The following is a 9,137-nucleotide window of genomic DNA, read 5'->3' on the forward strand; positions in this document are numbered from 1 at the left end:
AGTTTCTTCCTCTAATGTCTTGACTGCAAAAACCTATACCATGACTAGGCTAACCTGTCTGTCTGGAAAGTGTAAGTGATAGTGAATTTATCTGGAATCATCACAATTTTTATTAAAGCTGGCCTCTTAAAAGTTGTCAATGAACTGCTTAAACGCCACTTCCAACGACCTCATCTTGCTGATTTCTGTAACCCTTGACACTCCTGACTGTGGGCCATACTTAGAAAAGAAAGACAGTGGGAATTAAATGTTGGGAACTACCCTGCCTGGTTTCAGACACTGTAACTCCCCCATGGCTAAGGCTGAGTGAGCCCCCTTCAGACCATAAGCCACTAAGGAGACAAAGCTTATCTCCCTGGCAGGGGCACCACCTCTGCCTCTTTTACTTCACCCTGCCTGGCCCCCAATGCATGATCGGTTAGCCAATGATGGATAAGATTCCTCAAAGGAGGGACGACCTAAGACAGGCATGATGACGGGGGCCCCAGGGAAGGATTTGGAGGGCTATAGCAAAAGGGGTGATGGACCCTCACCCCTCAGTTTTAGCATAGCCTGAGTCCTCATTCTGTCTGGAAGAAGTCTCCTAATTTCTTGGCTGCCTTACTTCCCCTGCCTGACTTAATCCTGAAACAATGACAGAGAGCAGTGCAGTCCTGTGCTGGAAAGGGCGGGTTTCCCTGGGTGATCAGGCCTAAGAAAGAATACATAAAATCCTGAGAAACCTGCTTTGCTAAGAATGCTCTGAGTTAAATGATAAGGGTCCAAGCAGAAAATGAGTTTGTTTCCCAAAGTTTTATAGCCCTTTAGCTAATAGACCCTGACTCAGAATAAGCCCTTGTAGTTCTTTGTATGCTATCTATTGTTTGATCCTTACTGCCTGGAAATGACTGATGAGCTTTACCTGTATTCCTGTGCAAAATGAACCCAATAAAAGCTCATTGAGGAAAAGGTTCTTGGCCCTTCCCCTTTGAGAGATTGGCCACCTTTCCTCCCCAAGCAGATCATATCTTGGTAGACTTATTCTCATCTGTGGATGCTGGGGAGGCCCTGTGGGCAGAAATTAGAACATGAGAAAGAAGTAAATGAGAGTCCAGAAAGGAAGTGCAGGTTTTGCAAACAGCCATGGAAGAGGTAAAGCTGGACTTTGTTTCTCATTGTGGACAGTGGAGAGGGCAGAGTTGCCAGGCCCTCCTGTCAGAGCCAGGACAGCAGTTCTGTACAAACTGGTGGGCTTGGGTACAGCACTGCTGGGGTAGAGCAATGGCCATGTGGCTCTTATTTTAAGGACAGGAATTAGACAGACACCCCACAGGTCATGGGAGGTTTCCCCCTACTTTATGAATTTAGGCATATTGATAATATTTACCCCACATTTTTCTAATCTGAAGAATCCAAGTTATTCCAAATCAAAGACTATACACAGGAACAGAAGATGACCTTAGAAGCTCTCTCTTTCTTTAGATTCTTACCAGAATACCACGCTATTTCTCCTTCTCTGGCCTTTCTTTGTCACTGGTTCATCTGTTACATATGCTATAAAAGTCAAACTACCCCAAGGTTCCCCTTCAGGCTGATTCTTCTTTTCTCAGTTTCTCTACACTTGATTTTTCATTCATTCCCATGCTTTCTGAAAGCTCAATGAAACTGTCTTTGATGTGACCAAGAGTATACTAGGTCCTGGGGGGCACAGTGTATTTTAGATAATTTTGAAAGGTAAGCAAATTTGTATTAAGTAACCCCACCCTAATTCACCAATTTGGAACACTGTATGGTGATGATGGCCCCATAAATACATATTAGAAATTATATTATCAGTTTCTATAGAAAGAATAGTGCTCATTTCATAGGTCCCTTGATGTTACTACATTCTTTTATTGTTTGTGACCTTTAATTTAATGGTAGATTTCCTAGTCGGGTACCTGAGGGCCTATTTCTTTAAGAGGCTCAAGATGCACTGTATGTAATGATAACTAATGAGGATGTGTAGGAAGAATAATGGGATTAGAAAATTGCCACTGGCCCTCACCACAATAATAATTGCTTTAGGCCAGATTCATAAATAAAAGCTAAAATTAGTGAGCAAAAGTATGATGAGGGACAGAATATTTATGTAATAACAAAACATCTCCCATAAGAGACTTATAAAAAAGGTCGAGTTAGCAATTTTACAATGGAGAAGCCTTAACCAAGTGACCAAAGGAAACATCGCCCCCATTAACGGGAAAAACAGGCATCACGTACCCCTTGACGTAATGTGCTGAAAAGCCACTCCACGGTTTCTGGAATGGTCCTGACCAAAAAAAAAAAAAAGCATAACCTAATCCAATTACAAGGGAACACCAGACAAATGCAACCTGAGGAACATTCTACAGAACAACTAGCCTGTGCTCTTAAAAAATGTCAAGGTCATGACAAACAAAGAGGGACTTTTTCAAATTAACATGTATTAAAGAAACATGACAGCTAAACACATCATAAAATTCCAAATTTGATTTTGGGCTGAAAAAAAGGAAATTAGTGGGGCAATTGGTGAAATTTGCATAAAGTTTATAAATTAGCTAATAATATTGTTTTAATGCCAATCAATTTCTTGATTTTGGCACTTGTGCTATGCTTAAGTGAGACAATGTCTTTGTTTTTAGAAATACACATTGAAATTTTGCATGTAAACAGACATAATGTCTGTAATTTATTCTTAAAATTTCATTAAAAATTGCATGTGTATAGAGACAGAATAATAAAATTAAGATGATAATGTATTAATATTTGGGAAATTTGGTAAGAGTACATGGCAATTCTTTGCACTACCTTTGCAATGTATCATTCTGGAATTATTTAATAATATAAAGTTTAAAAACAACTCATAATACTAATATTAACATTTATTGAAGGCAATGGATACTTACCAAAGACTTACTAAGTACTCTTCAATGTACCTTGTATGTATAATTTCTTTTAATCTTCACATTAACCCTATATGGTATATACTCATTATTAACCTCAGGTAAAGAAGAAGGAAACCGGTTTAGAAAGGTTAAAAAAACCTGGCTGAAATCACACTGTTAGCAATGGTAGAGTCATAATTTAAAAAGAGGATGTCTGAATCCAGAGCTCATGCACTTGGCTTCTGTGTCATGTTTAATTTATTGAAGATTGCTTAGATAAATTAGCCACTTAGCTGGCTAACTCAGCTCTCTGGAAAATTCAGTGACACCACATCATATAGATATAGCCAGGTGACTCTGGCTGAGACAGTTTTCAAACACAGTTTTAAATAAGGTAGGGAAGAGACTTCTTACCTGTATCTGGTTCTTTCTCCTTCCTGGGACACATCAAGCACTACATTTCCTAGCTTTCTTGCTGTTAGGCAAGGCCACATGACTAGTTCTAGCCAATAACATGTGAGCAGGAGCACTGTGCCTCATTCCCATGGTGAAGCATTTAAGGGCACGCGTGTCCCCTCTGTACTCTCTCTTCTCATCTATGGTGACCATGAAACCCACAAGTTGAAATGGCAGAGCCACAAGGTGCAAGTAGCCTGGTTACTAGAGTCACTGCAAGAAAGACAGATGCCTGGAACAATCAACCACCCCTGATGGATTTTGGGTGAACAAGAAATAAAACTTTTGTTAAATTAAGCCACTGAACTCTTGAGGTTTACAGTGACTCTAGCCTAACATAGTCTATGGAGACTATAAGGGCTTAAAACTGTAGGGGTTTGACCTACAGCAGGCAATTGAAATGAGTTAAGTAGCTAAGAGTGGGACTGAGAGAAGGGCCTGGGAGTGGGGAGGAGGACCATGCAGCATTGGATGGGCGTCTCGTACAGAAAAGAGCAGCCACTCAGATTGAGCTCATTCTCTTGTGCAGTACTTTGGGGTCATCATTACCAGATCTTAACCTTATTTTTTTTTCCAAAAAAAAAAAAGAGCTAGAAACCTGGATGTTGACATAAAATCCCTTAATTTTTTAATGTTGTCAGCTCATACAGATTAAAAAAACAAAACAAAACTGAAGACAAAGCCCAAAACAAAAGGCAGATATTCTTACTATTTCCTAAGCATCATAGATGTATTTCTGTCTCAAGGATTTTTGCACTTCTTTGTCCTTCTGCCTGGAATGTTCTCCCTCTAGGCCACTGCAAGCCTTGCTCTTTTTCTCTTCAGGTTTTTGTCCAAATGACGCCTTTTCCACAAAGCCTTTCCTGACCACCCTCTTTGAAATTATAACACCCTCTCTATCACATCTTATAGTCTCTCCCCCTTCCCTGGTTTCTTTCTCTATACTGTTTTATCACCTTCTAAATGAACAATAATTTACAAAACCTATTGATTGGCCTACCCATTTCCTACCACTGTAATTGAAGCATACAAAGGCAGGGCCGTTGTCCTAATTTGTTCACTTTTGCAAGCCAGGCGCCTAGAATACCAGCATCTGGCACATAGAAAATGCTCGGTATTTATTTGTCAAGTAATTACATTTTTTAAAACACCCCACTATGTGGGTCAGACAAAGCTTGGTTGGAGATTTGATTCAGTTTCTAGGCCATCAGTTTACAATTTCTCTACGAGACCGTTATTGCCCTGACCTTGGAGAAAAGTGCCATTTAGAGTTACAAGCAGTTTCCTGCCTCCCACAAAGTAGACATTTGATTTATTTTGTTCTGGGAAATGGACCACAATGACTTTTAAGAAAAGTCTTGTAAATTCCAGGGAGCCTCATGCTTGCCTGTGTCTTCACAGAACACTGACAGCAGTGTGCGTGTCATCTTGTCTCTGCTATAAGTCCCCAATTCACTCATTCACACTCAAATTTCTGTCTCCATCCTGGTGTGCAGACCAGTCCTGGTCTTTTTGTTGCTAGACTGCTTCCAGCCGGGGGCTGGCCCTGCGTTGGCAGGGTCCGGGTACTTTCACGTGTCAGATGACCTCCAGGTCCTTGCCTCATCCAGGAAAAATTTCAAGGACAAATTGGAATGAGAACAAAGCAAATTTTACTTAGGGAGAGAAACAGAAAGTGGCCAGGGCATGGGCACTGCTGTGAAAGAAGCAAAAAGTACACGTCCAAGTGGATGCCGGCCAAATCCAGAGTGAGTTGTGTACTACTCAGCTAGTTCCTGGGGTTTTATGTGTGTCCAAGGGTGGGGGTGGGTTGTCTTCAAGTTTTGTGGCTCCAGATTTTGTCTCTTCCTTCTGGTTGGGAGGGGGCCTTGTTATTGTGACTTGTAAAACCACCAACTATGAACCGTTTCCCTTTGGTCAGGCCCAAAGGTGGGGGCTCTGGTGAGAGGGTGGCAGCTCCTGCTTCCTCACTCCACTTGATGGAATCTTTCCCTGACTTCTTTCTATCCTTCCTCATTCACAGTTACACAAGCCAACACATTCCCTTTTGAGTATTAAGGCGGTTTGATTTGGGTTTCTGTCACTGTGAACACAAGAGCCCTGACCAGTATAATGTGACTTTGAACAAGCCGCTTCGTGTTCTGAGTCTCAGTTTCCTCATTTATAAAAAGGAGGGGGTCCTGGTACATAAGCACAAAAGACTTTTTCAGGATTTTCACATTTCAGAATTCTAACATAGAAGTCTATGGAGGCCCAGCATTTTTGACTGTGGGTGAACTTGGTTCCCTGGAGGCACACTCTACCCCTATCACCACCAACCCCTCTGACTTAGGGTGTCTACTGCTCCCACCTCATTTCAGGGTTGGCTGTTCTGGCTGTTAGCATAGGTAGCTAGGTAGTAATAAAAGAAGGACATAAAGGGAACCAGACATTGTTGAGTGAGCCTAATGGGCTGGGGAGCTGAAACGGACACTGAGCCTACTTGCTTCACTAGGAAGTTACAGCCTCACACACTCCCCAGGGCATCCTCCACCTTTGGGGCCTGAATCCCTGAAGGAGGCAGGAAGGATCAGTCCTGACAGAGGAATGAAAACAGCAGGAGAAATTCTTCTGCTGGGCACATGCCCAGTAGAAGTTAAGATGGTTCAGGGGGAGGTACCCCCACTTTGAGGCACAGGAGCCAAGATGGTGACCAAAGAGGCCTGTCAGTCTAGCTTGGCAAAAGGATTGGATTGGATGAGGAACACAGCACTGCGGGGAAGATCTAGGAGGTGGATGGTAAGGGGGAGGATCTGGTGCCAGCCTGCCAAAGATTGGGAAGTTGATTGGTTAGTCTGAAGAAGAGCCTGGTCCTTCCCAAGCCCAAGATAATGAAAAACCCAAGGTAACAAAGTTTCTCTCTCTCTCTCTCTCTCCCTCTCTCTCTTCCCCCCAACCCCAGCACACTCTCATTCTAACTATGGCTCTGGCTCTAGCTTGGTAACACTGCTTGGTCCATTTCTTTGGGTGTTTTCTCTACATAGCAACCATGCAGCCCCAGTACCCACCTGGGGTCCAGCAGTCTGGGCTCAGTGCCAGCCAGTGGAGCACGATGGGGAACAGACTAAGCTAACTAGATCCGGACAGAGACAGGGACTGAACCAATGGCACAAGAAGTCTGGACACTGGCCCTGTTCTGGGACTGACAAAGACAAGGCTGAAGTTTTTCCAAGGTGGGACAAACAGAGGTGGGACACTGGGAACCCAGGGGCAGTCCTTTGGTTTTGCTTCTACAGGAAAACCTTACCGTGCTACACTTCCCATGTGCGGGTCTCTGGAGTGCCTTCCTTGCAATCCTGTGAGAGAACACCATTTCCACCAGCAACATGACCACATGTTTAGGACGTGCCCCTGGGCAGAGCCACTGCCACTTTACTTTGGGTGTGTCCAGATATGTCCTCCAACATGGTCTTTCTCGGCACCTTTCTTCCTTCTGACCCCAACTTCTGTCTGCCTTCCCCCGTCTCTTGTTCCATGTCTTACTAAGTCATATTTACCTGATAATATAAAGGCTTCAGATATTTTTGATCTTTCAATCCAAGACCCTATATCTTTTTTTCCTTCCCTAGTGCCTTCCATTTTTCTCTGGGATGGGTAAGAATCTTACGTTATCCACTCAAGTTAGAAGGCTATGCTACTTTATTTTCTTCAGATCATAATAGAGTCTGATCCTGAGTCCCCATTTGGTAGGACTGGTGGGAAATCCAGTCTTAGGCGTCATTAGAGATTCCTCTCCTCATTCCAGAGTCAGATCAAATCCTGCGGATCCTATCCAGAGCAAAACATCTGGAGGGGTGCTCCCCAGTGCACAGAACGCTGGTTACTGGGGATGCTTCCCTAGCTTACACCACACCCTGATGTCTGGTGGCTGCTGGGCCACACTTGAGCATGAAGATAACAACAACAACAATGAATATTTATTGAATGTTACTACAGTGCCAGGAAGTAGTTGTGCTTTACATAAATAATTTCATATGTACCAACTACTCTTTGATCTAGAACATACTTTCTCCAGATAACTCATGATTTTCCCTCATCTCTTTCCAGTCTTTCTTACATATGACCTTCTCAGTGAGGCCTATCTTGTCTGCCTGCATCCATGCCTTACCCCCTGCCCCCACAACTCCCCATCCCTTCCCCCCCTCTACTTTTCTCCCCATTGCATTTATCTTCTAACATACTCTGCTGCATGATTTACATAGTAATAGTGTCTTCTGTCTGTCTGCCTCCAGTGGAATGCAAGCTCCATGAGGGGAGGATCTTTGTTTATTTCGCCTCCCAAGCCCCTGGAACAGTACCTGAAATAGCTGAACAAATGCTTGTGGAGTGCAAAAATAATCATTATTTCACAGATGAGGATACCTGGGCACATACAGGACAGTAACTATCCTGTGTCACAGAGCCAGCAACTGGCAGAGCTCAGGGTCAAACTCAGGCCATCTGATTTTTTTTTAACTGCTGTACTATCTTTGTGTAAAATGAGTAGCCCAGACCTAGATCTGGCCTCTCAGGGCACATCACTCCTCTGGCAGGCCCTGCTGTATCCCTAGACCCTTGAGAGAACACAGAGCACAGGCCCGTCATCCAACAACCCATGAATCCTCTTCCTCCTCCAGTTCAGCCCTTCCCTAAACACTGTCCACTTCCAGAGTAATACGATGTCCTCAACAAGCTTAAACTTCTTTTGTTTAGGCCAGGAAAAGCGTTTATTTTCTAGAAACACCAGAATTCCACCAAGCAAGTGTCCCTGAGGCTAAGGAATATAGATTGGTCACTTTCTTGGGATGAGGAGATGAAATACCCAGCAAACCAAATAATTAGCTTTGAGTGTGAGTGAGTGTGCCTGTGTGCATGTGTATGTGTGATAAGCGTGCCTTTTACACCCTGAGCACCCCTTCCCATACCAGCTGCAAGATTCTCTCTTTTCTTTTAATTCCAGTCTCAAAATCCAGTCATGCTGCCAATACCTGCTAAAACACCCCTGGATGGAACAGGCTTGCATAAAGCCTACCTCCCAAGAGGGCTGGAGTGGGAGGAGCTCCCACTGCAAGTGTGAAGCAGGATTGCTCTTCTATCATTGGATGATTTCCCCACTGCTCCTCAATACCTTCAGCTGCAGCCTGTAATTAAAGCCTCCTGAGAAAGTGACTCCTCCACATTGGTAAGAAAGGCTAGCGTTTTCTTCATGTAAAGTCTCTTCACTTACCCTCCTGCCCACTGGGCTAGAGATGGTGATGTTTTGAAACTGAAGAACTTAAAAGTAGAGAAGGAAAGAAAGGCATTCTGTGGCTGAGAGCAAAGTTTCATTTGACAGTAGTTAGAAGGGGCAGCAATGGTTTTTCTGTCCTTTGAGAGAAACATGTGTCTTCAAAGTGCAGCCTCCCCTTTGGGACCCAACCCCTTTGAAGATGTTCACAAAGACACTAATATTAATAAAGAGGCTATTCTTTTCTCCTCCTCCCATCTCTCTTCTAGAAAATCAACACTCGTGAATATTACAGGGAAGGAGAGGCAAAACATTTCCTTAATCCCAGTCTGCCTAAAAGACCCTGGCAATTTATCTGAAAACACGTCTCTGTCCTCTGACCAGGCTGAGGGGATCACCTTTCCATCCTCAAACATTTCCTGTCTTTTTAGTGACTTCCTCTCTCTCTGTGGTTGACAAGTAGTTTTACATGCTGGAGGCTGATTAAGAACAAAGCCAAATCCTGTTGTGATCCTTTCACCTCTGGACCCTTCATGTCCCATCTCGGAGTG

Source organism: Phyllostomus hastatus, unplaced genomic scaffold (assembly GCF_019186645.2).
Source record: "Phyllostomus hastatus isolate PE091 unplaced genomic scaffold, TTU_PhHast_1.1 phas_scaffold_78, whole genome shotgun sequence".
In the NCBI taxonomy this organism is placed as follows: Eukaryota; Metazoa; Chordata; class Mammalia; order Chiroptera; family Phyllostomidae; genus Phyllostomus; species Phyllostomus hastatus.